At 47.7% G+C, this 10,025-nt stretch overlaps 1 non-coding gene across 1 annotated transcript; it reads right to left on the bottom strand.

Annotated features, from left to right (window-relative positions):
- Positions 1–234: 234 nt before the first annotated feature.
- trnam-cau (transfer RNA methionine (anticodon CAU)) lies at positions 235–307 on the bottom strand. The gene has a single exon. It is a non-coding gene; the product is annotated as a tRNA-Met (tRNA).
- Between the last annotated feature and the right edge of the window lie 9,718 nt (positions 308–10,025).

Raw genomic sequence — 10,025 nt, 5'->3', positions numbered from 1 at the left:
GGATCGATTCTTGCATTCTCCACTCACCTTTTGACTTGGGTCAATTGTCCAGAAACAAAAGTGGCGTCAGTTTTCAGCGAGCCCATGGTCCATGTACTTCTTAAGCTTCACTGCGTGCTACGGTACAGAGAGGTCAAGGGGCAGCAAATCTATTGGTGTGCTGCAGGAAGCAATAATTCTTGATTTTGGTTTTATGGAAAGATGAGGTCAGAGAGGGAAAGAAAAGTTTTGTGATGCCTTCTCTGAGGATCGAACTCAGGACCTTCAGATTATGAGACTGACGCGCTGTCTACTGCGCTAAGAAGGCACTTGATAACGCACTCGCCAGGCAGCATTACCAAATAGGACAGTTTGCAAGTTTTAAAGTCATAAACTGATCGACAGTTTGCAAAAACCATCCATCCAGGTCGAAATTGAACCAACAAACATCTGAATCCTGATCAGACACGTTATCCATTGCTCCACTGGCCGGGCAAGTAGCAGCTCACACTCCCACAGCGCTACGGTATGAGCAGGTACCGAGTCAGTCTCGGTCATGCACACTTGACTCCACAAGTCCGGGAGTGTCAAAAGGCGCACAGTGAACAATCACCAAAGAGAGGGACCTTTGCTGCTTCCCTTCGATCGCTCAGCTGGTCGTGCGGAAAACATGTCGAGATAAAAACTTGAAAGCAAAATCGCTATAAAATCATTGGTTTGACTCCGGCTCAAAATAATAAACGTGCTTTTGGAGTCAGCGGTATTGAGCTCAAGGCTGCTTTCTTAACTTTACAGACTGCTTCCTGCTTAAAATGTTGGCGCTTTTCCTTTCTCAAACCTTAATGCTTTCGGTGTCTGTCCGAACACAGCTGTTTTGCTCGAGCATTTGCCTCTGCTCACCAGCAGGGAGCGCCTTTGAGCAACAACACGTCAAACCGCACGAACTTTCAGATAAAAAAAAATACTTCTCTCAGTCAGTCGGACAGGTCTCTCGCTGCTCAGAGGATTACCTTTGAGCATCAATTCTTTTCATTTTCAAAATATACTTCATTTCATAAAATTTAAGGATACATACAGTTCAGTGTAAAAGTCGCAATTTCAATTCAAAACAATACAAAACAGATCGCACACACAATGATCCCATTATTTCAATACAAAACACACTACATATCTTATAACACATTCTGTATAATAAAGGGTGGGATGACTTCATACAGTAGCCTTTCCCCTTGGAGTGTGCCAGTAGGCAACACTCAGTCGTGGACAGCTCCCTCAGGTTGAAAATCAGCAGGTTTCGGGAGGACCAAAAGGCCTCCTTCACCGAGTTGATGGTCTTCCAGCAGCAGTTGATATCTGTCTCGGTGTGTGTCCTGGGGAACAATCCGTAGAGCACAGCGTCCTGTGTTACCGAGGTGTTGGGGATGAACTGGGACAGATACCAACGTATCTCTCTCCACACATTCTGCGTGAAGGTCCAGTCCACCAGGAGACGGACGATGGTCTCATCCCCGTTGCAGCCTTGAAGGCAGCTCGAGGTGGTGCTGAGATTCCGTGCGTGTTGGAATGACTGCACTGGGAGGGCCCTTTTCACCACCATCCAGGCTACATCCCGGTGCCTGTTGGTCAGTTCCGGCGACGAGACGTTCTGCCAAATGGCTTCAACCATCTGGGCGGGAAACTGCCCGATCGGATCCACCCTCTCCTTTTCCTGCAGGACCCCCAGAACGACCACTGTCGGACGGCCTTGTGGTCGAAGTGGTTCCTCCTCAGGAACTGCTCCACCTGAGACAGTGGTGGGGAACGGCCAGCATGACCAGACCCAGTTTTCTCAGTGTATTTGACAGGTCGAAACTCAGCACGTATTGGGACTTGGTGTTTGCGTACCGGGGCTCTACACACATCCAGAAGCAACCACACACAAGTGGCCATCAGGATCAGGGCACCATTTTTTGACGCTCCTCCCCACCGCCCCCCCCCCCCCCCCCACTTTGTCTCGGGGCTTGTACATGGTGTCCCTGTGGACACATTCTACCTTGGACCTCCAGACAAAGTGGAAGATATCTCGGGTGACTGTGGTGATGGAGCTGTGGGGAATGGGCCAGACCTGGGCCACGTAGAGCAAAACCGCGAGTACCTCACACTTCATCACCAGGTTCCAACCAGTAATGGATAGAGAGCGTCCCCCCAACATACCAAGCTTCTGTTTATCCATGGCGACCCGCTCCTCCCATTTCTTGGTGAAGGCCTGGGGCCCTCGAACCAGATCGCCAACACCATCAGGACCTGACGATGAAGGGGATAAAGGATTGGGTCTCCCACCTGCCCTAGAACATGGCCTCACCCTTACTGCGGTTCACTCTCGACCCCGAAGCTTGCTCAAAACGATTGCAGATGTCCATCAGTCTTTGAACCGAGTGCTGATCGGAGCAAAAGACGGTGACGTCATCCATGTAGAGGGAAGCCTTAACCTGACAGCCTCCACTGCCTGGGATCGTCATGCCCCTGATACCTGTGTCCTTTCTGATGGACGCAGCAAATGGCTTGACACAACACATGAACAAGACCGTGGAGAGAGGACAGCCCTGCCTGACTCCAGATCTGATCGGGAATCTCTTCGACTCCCGCCCATTGATTAGGACAGTGCAATGGATGTCCTTGTAGAGCAGTGGGATCCAATCGCGGATTCCCTCCCCAAACCCCATTTTGGATAGCACATCAATCATGTATGCATGGGATATTCTGTCGAAGGCCTTATCCTGGTCCAGGCTGGTGAGGCAGGTGTTCACCCCTCTGTTCTGCACGTAGGCGATCGTATCCCTGAGCAGCACAAGGATATCAGAGAACTTCCTGCCGGGTACAGTACAGATCTGATCAGGGGGAATCACCCGCTCCAGAACAGACTCGAGCCTGTTGGCGATGGCCTTCGACAGAATCTTGTAGTTGGCATTTAGCAAGGAAATGGGTCACCAATTTTTGATTTCTTCCCTCTCCCCTTTCTCCTTGTAGATGAGGATGATGATGCCTTTCCTCATGGACTCTGACATGCTGCCAGCTAGAAGCATACCCCCGTACACATCCAATAGGTCTGGGCCTATCCAGTCCCACAGAGCCGAGTACAACTCATCCGGTAAACCATCGCTCCCCGAAGTTCTACTCTTCTCGAAGGACTGGACGGCCTTTGTCAGCGCGTCCAAGGTCTGTGGTCGATCCAGGCTCTCTCAGTCGCTGTCCTCTAAGACCTCCGTGACAGAGGACAGGAAGGATTTAGAGGCCGTGCTGTCTCTTGGCTTTGCGTCATACAGTCCGGCATAAAAGGACTTGCTGATCCTCAGTATGTCGGTCTGTGAAGGCGTCACCGAGCCCTCTTCCTCCTTCAGGCTGCTGATCATCAGAGGTCTCGCTGTGCAGCTTCTGGAAGAAGAAGCGCGAGCTCTTCTCGCCCTGCCCCACGGAGCGGACTCTGGACCGAAAGGTGATCTTCGAGGCCTCGGGAATGAAGAGTGAGACTTTCTGGCTCTTTACCTCCCTGAGTTCCTCCCCGACATCGATCCCCATCGACTGCAGCTGGAGCAGATCCTGCATGCTTTTCTGGAGCTGGGACAATTTCCTTTGCCTCTCTCTCTCTCGTCCCTTTAACTGGGCGGGTCAAACCGTGAGATCACAGGGTGAGGTCCCTTTAACTGGACAGGTCAAACCGTGAGATCACAGGGTGCGGCCCCTATAACTGGACAGGGGAAACCGGGTGATCACAGGATGAGTTCCCTTTAACTCGAGGTGTCACACCATGAGATCTCAGGGTGAAGCCTCTTTAACTGGACGGGTGACACCGTGAGATCACAGGATGAGGCTCTTTTCACTGGACGGGTAAAACTTTGAGATCTCAGGGTAAGGCCACGTTAAGTGGGCGCGTCACAACGTGAGATCACAGGGTGAGGCCCCTTTAACGACGGGTCACACCGTGAGATTTCCGGGTGCGACTTCTTTAACTGGATGGGTCACACTGATGAACTCGATTCTTTTCCCTCAGTCTGGTTCAGCAAATTCTGAGTCGAATACACCGTTGCGGTTCAACAATAACTTTATTAGAGTCGAACTTGGAACTTGGTCTGCAGCATTGATCTGGAGTCCCGATAGAGTCCCACCTATGCTGGCAGAACAAGACAAAGAACATACAGAAAATACACACGTTTATTCAATTCAATAGGGGTTGGAACATTGTTAGCATGAGGGTCAATACCAATCATAAACCTGGCAAAGGTTGGCCATGAGGGGTTACCTCACTACAGGCCAATCATGGACAATACAGTTAGCTGATCACGCCGCAGTGACAGACATAGATGAATGTATCTTCAACTCCTAGCTTGGAATGTTTTCCCCCAATCATCCCACATCCTTATCAGCTAACCTGGAATGGTCTCTGGCTTCACTAAGCTCATTATTTCTATTGATCACCCAGCTGCACAGAGACACCTACACCAAACTCCCTACTCCCTAATGGCAACATGTCAATGATGAGCATAAGCAGACCCCAACATCTAACGAGTTACTCATCTCACTATTAGCCTTGAAGGGGCCCATTGTTCTAACCTAGGCAGCTTCTAATTAACCCTTGCTTGTCCTATTACTACTTTTCTACTTTGCCACTTAGACATTCTCATTCTATACTTTACCACTCATACATTCTCATTCTTTGCCACTTAGACATTCTCATTCGTTAGACATTCTCATTCCCCCCTTTTATCATTTTATGATAACTAATCGTTGTCCACTCAGCAATTCTGTCTTGCCGAGCCTATTGGATTCTTCATCAACATCATACCTTACTACATGCTCGGTTTCCTTCTTGTCACATACTTTGACTTGTCTGATAACTAGCATCTTTGGGATCCTGCGATTTGTCTACCGTACCGTGGATTTTGATGGGAACAACAATTATGGCGAAAATAAGTATTGCTGCAATCAGAATAACTAATCCATGCATTAGATACGATTCCAATGAGCCACTGAAAAGCCAGTCTAATGAATCTTCCCCCAAGGAACCTTCAAATCTTAGATAGTAAAAAATATCCATAGGGGCTAACCCATTATGCTTTCTCGCTTGGTTAAATCTCAAGTACCGATCGTGCCTCTGTGTATCTCTCTCTTGTTGACACAATTCAGGGGACCTTTGTCCTTCACGTTTACAGACATAATCATATTTGCACTCAGTCCAATGACAGGGTAAGGCACCATCTGATCGACCTCCCATCTCTAGTGTACGGTGGGGCTGCCTCAGGAGCCCGGTACAGTTGCCTATACGGGTGACGTTCCATCTTCCGAATCCCTTTGGATCATCGTTGTTGCACCGAAGTACGTCTGCTTGACATAGGTGGTGTATGAGCATAGACTGGTCCCGCCGACATGTTCTCTGTTTGGTCACTCCCAGGGTCAGCAAGAGTCCAAGGCAGAAGATCCAAGGCAAGACTTCCATGGCTGGTCACGATACCTGTATAGGGAAGATTTCTTAAGAGAAAAGAGAAGTTAGCATTTTAAATTTGACTGATAGTTTTACAGTGGTGGAGGTGAACCCATGCACTCTTCCCCTCTACCTTCACAGCGGTAGGGGTGGTGAGTAAGACCTGGTAGGGCCCCTCCCAACGAGGTTCCAGTCCTTTCCTTGTCCAATTCCTGATTAACACGTACGTTCCAGGTTCGATTTCAGACGGACTGGCTACAGGAGGAAGTTCGACGTAGGCAGCTCGTACCCGAGAATGGAGGCTTCTCAATGCCTTAGTTAATGATAAAATATAGTTCGTCATTTTTGTTGTCATGTGGTGAAAGTGGACGGTTTTCGGAACATTTTGATTCCACGGGGTCTTGAGGGGTTTCCCATATATAATTTCAGCAGGACTTAACCGTGCTATCCCAGCTGGGGTAGTACGTATCTGAAATAAGGCTACAGCAAGAATTTTGAGCCAAGTCGTACCAGTTTCTGCCTGCAGTTTAGCCAGTTTATTTTTCAAAGTCTGATTAGCTCGTTCAACCAACCCAGCGGCTTGTGGTCTGTAAGCACAATGTAGCTGCTGTTTAATGCCCATCTGGATGCAGAATTCCTTGTTCACCTGACCATCAAAATGAGGGCCGTTATCGGAACTCAATTGATTTGGAATTCCGTACCTAGGGATGATCTCTTTCATCAGAACTTTTACAACAGTGGAGGCTTTGTTATCCGTTTTCGGATAGGCCTCTATCCATTTACTAAATACATCAACAATGACTAAAACATATTTATAACCCTGACATCTTTCCAACTCAATGTAGTCCATTTGGAGGGTCTCAAAGCGACCTTCCGGCAAAGGGGTCTTTCCCCATTCGCAAGGCGCTCCCTTTCCAGGGTTGTGTTGTTGACAAATGAGGCAACGACTGCTGATGCTCTGGGCTAGGGCTTGCAACCTAGGATGCCACCATGTAGCCAGCAGTGTATCACTAGTAGCCTTGGCACAACAATGAGTTGCAAAGCGTACACATTCAATAACCCATAATGCTAATTCATCTGGCATACAAGTCTGCCCCGCAGGGGTAACCCACAATTTAGACACACAGTCATAAGTACAACCAAGTTGTTTCCACAATTGCTTATCACAGTCAGGAGCGTGCTCCTGTAAGTTAATGACGCCTTGGATGGTTGGCATTGGCTTTTCAGAGGGAGACTTGCTTTTGTTTGAGCTTTTAGTCTAACTCATCATTCTAGGGACAACCACCCTCTGTGTCTGGGACGCTTCCTTAGCTTCCTGATCAGCATATCTATTCCCTATATCTACTGGGGTCTGTCCTGTCGTGTGGGCGGAGCATTTTATAACTGAGATCTCTCTTGGTAGCATAAGGGCTTGTAACAAATCTGAGACTAACTTCTGATAGGAAATCTGCGTACCTGCAGAAGTCAGAAACCCTCTGTTTTTCCATAACTGTCCAAAATCGTGAACTACCCCGAAAGCGTATCTGGAATCTGTATACACATTAACCCTTTGGTCTTTTCCGAGGACACAAGCTCTTATCAGTGCAAACAGTTCCGCTTGTTGGGCAGAATATGGAAATTCAAAAGCAGCAGATTCGACAGTTTTACCGTCCTGGTCCACTATTGCATATCCTGAAAGTTTCTCCCCAAAGGAACCAATAGAGGCACTCCCATCTACATACATAGTTATGTCCGGATCTTTTATTGGGATATCAGACAGATCGTCTCTGACAGAAGTGTCTTCCTTAATTAAAGATAAACAATCGTGTCCTGGGTCAGTATGTTCAAGGGGTGGCTCTGTGAGAAAACATGCTGGATTGATGGTAGTACAATGTTTAAATCGCAGATTGGGATTATTCAGCAGATATATCTCATACTTATTCTGTCGAGCCATGGTAAGATGTTGAGTCTGCAGCTGGCCTAATAATACAGTTACCGAGTGTGAACTGTATACAGTGATGTCCTGTTGTAAAGTCAGATTAGCAGCCGACTGCAGGCTTTTGTAAATGGCCGTTAAAATCTGAGTACAAACTGGATGTCCCAGTGCCACCGGGTCTAGTTTCGAAGAGTAGTACGCTACCGGTCTATGCTTGTTTCCATGTTTTTGAGTTAAAACAGCAGTCGAGCAATCAGTGAGGATAGTACAGTACAACTGAAATGGTCTGTCATACAGCGGTCTCCCCAATGCGGGTGCTTGTGACAAAGCTTCCTTTAATCTCTTAAATGCCCCTAAGGCGTCAGAATCTAGTTGAAATTTGCCCTCTAAGCTGGTATACGGAGTTAATAATTTAGTGTCCAAAGCAATGTTAGGGATCCACTGTCTGCAATAGTTTACCATTCCCATCCACTGCCGAACCTCCTTTGCAGTGTGAGGTACATGGAATGGACAGATTGGTTCAATACTGCCTCTTTCTTAGCTCTGCTCAGTTGCTGAGAGCATGATACCAAGAAACTTAACCCTCTGTTGGCCCACCAGTACTTTCGACTGGGATACTATGTATCCTAGTGAGGATAAGTGATTTAGCAGTTGGGCAGTGTCTTCCCGGTTACTCTGCTCATCATGGCTGGCTATCAACAGATCATCGACATACTGGACTAGCGCAGACCCTTGTTTCAAAGTCAATGTCTGTAATTGTTCCTGTAAGCATCTAGAAAATAACGTTGGGGAGTTAACAAAGCCTTGTGGCAGTCGGGTCCAAGTATATTGCTGTCCCTTGTAAGTGAAGGCAAAAAGATACTGGCTAGATGGGTCTAGCGGTAAGGCGAAAAAGGCGTGTTGAAGATCGACTACTGCAAAGACTTTGGCTGTTGCAGGAACTTGAGCCAGAATGAGAGTTGGATTGGGCACTAGAGCGTGCAGCGGCTGTACAATGGCATTGATTGATCGCAAATCCTGTACTAATCTGTACTGGTCTGGCTTGCCTGGCTTTGGAACTGCCAGTATCGGCGTGTTACACGGGGACTGACATTTAATCAAAATACCTTGCTTTAATAATCCAGCGATCAGTTTGTCAATGCTTGGTATTGCCTGTTGCTTTAGTGGGTATAGTCGAATAGAGGGTAATACCACATTGTCCTGCAGAGCGATATGAATAGGAGTCATTTTAACACATCCGACCTGTGTGGGATCCTCTGCCCACACTTGTGGATTGACGTATTCTGGTTTTTCATTGCCCACATGGTGGCACAATTGTGCCCTGTTAACCCTTGGTGTCAGGTAAAACAGAATCGTCCGGCCGCATGACTGGGTCTGTTTCTGTCGGTTATCTGGATCAGCTTGTTCGACTGCACGTTTTACCATGGGTCCTAAATCTTTCGCATGATACGGGTAATTCACTTCCCGGGTGATATGTGGGACTCCCTTTATTTCAAAGTATCCTGGATCCCATCCCATTGTCTTCGCAGCACCCCGAGTGATGTAACCTGTAATAGGTGCTTCCTTCCACAACTCGGAGGGGATCTCAACATACTCTGCTCTCCCTTCTGGTCCTGTAACCATAGCTCGACGGATAACTTCCCATTCCGTTCCTGCATAGCTTTGGTAAAAGTCCTTCAATTCCTTATTTCTCCCACTCCTATCGTAAGCCAGGTTTACATGAAGGGAACCCTCATCTTTGAAGTCTAGAGACCACCATTGTGGGGTGATGGAAACATAACACTGCATTTTAGGGGCCCATGGTTTCACAGTCAGTCCTTCGTCCCCGCACTCAATGCTCAGGCGGAATGCACATAGCAAGTCTCTTGCCATGAGGTTACAGTCTAGTCCACTTATAATTACAAATTGGTGTTTTATTGACTCATTTCCAAATTGTACTTCCACTGGTTCAGATATCGGGTATTGGCTCACTTGTCCCTGAAAACCAGACAGACTCTGTTTTTCCCCGGACTCAGGGAGATTGAGTTCCGATCGGACAGATGACATGGTTGCTCCGGTGTCTACTAAGAATGTATGTGGGTTTCCTTCGATCATTAATGACAGAACGGGCTCCTGCTCTGACTGGATCCCGTTTACCACAAGGTTAGCTAGTCAATACTGGGGGAACGGATTGTTTTGGGAAAAGTCCGGAAATCTTCCTCGTCCTTGATTCCCTTGCCAACCTCCTCTTCGCTGCCCTTGCATATGGCCCCCTTTTCCTTGTCTCCGGGAGGGACATTGCTTGCTCCAGTGGCCTGGCTGACCACAATTAAAACAGGCATCTGACCCTGTTTTTCTCCCCCCTCCTCCTCTTACTTCAAAATCACGTCTCGGGGGAACGTAGGGTGGGCCGTAATTAGGAGCGGTTGGTCCATTAGGGTGTGTAATGTATCCATTCCCTTCTCCATCAACCCATCCTGGGACACAATACTGAGGCTCCATCTGATATCCTGTTCTGTCTGGGGTGTGTTTCGGCTCTTCCTTTTTTACCACATACTCAGTTTTGACTCTAACCTGGGCTTGACCTTCCTGGTGCTTATTATCCATCCAGTAGTATTTCACTGCCCTATCCATCTGATTGGGAGTATTCTCTGACCAGTTCATATTATTAGTCTTAATTGCTTGAGCAACCTGAGT

The sequence above is a fragment of the Heptranchias perlo genome, unplaced genomic scaffold (assembly GCF_035084215.1).
Source record: "Heptranchias perlo isolate sHepPer1 unplaced genomic scaffold, sHepPer1.hap1 HAP1_SCAFFOLD_50, whole genome shotgun sequence".
In the NCBI taxonomy this organism is placed as follows: domain Eukaryota; kingdom Metazoa; phylum Chordata; class Chondrichthyes; order Hexanchiformes; family Hexanchidae; genus Heptranchias; species Heptranchias perlo.
The sequence above is the reverse complement of the archived record's forward strand: the minus strand, read 5'-3'. Positions and strand labels throughout refer to the sequence as shown.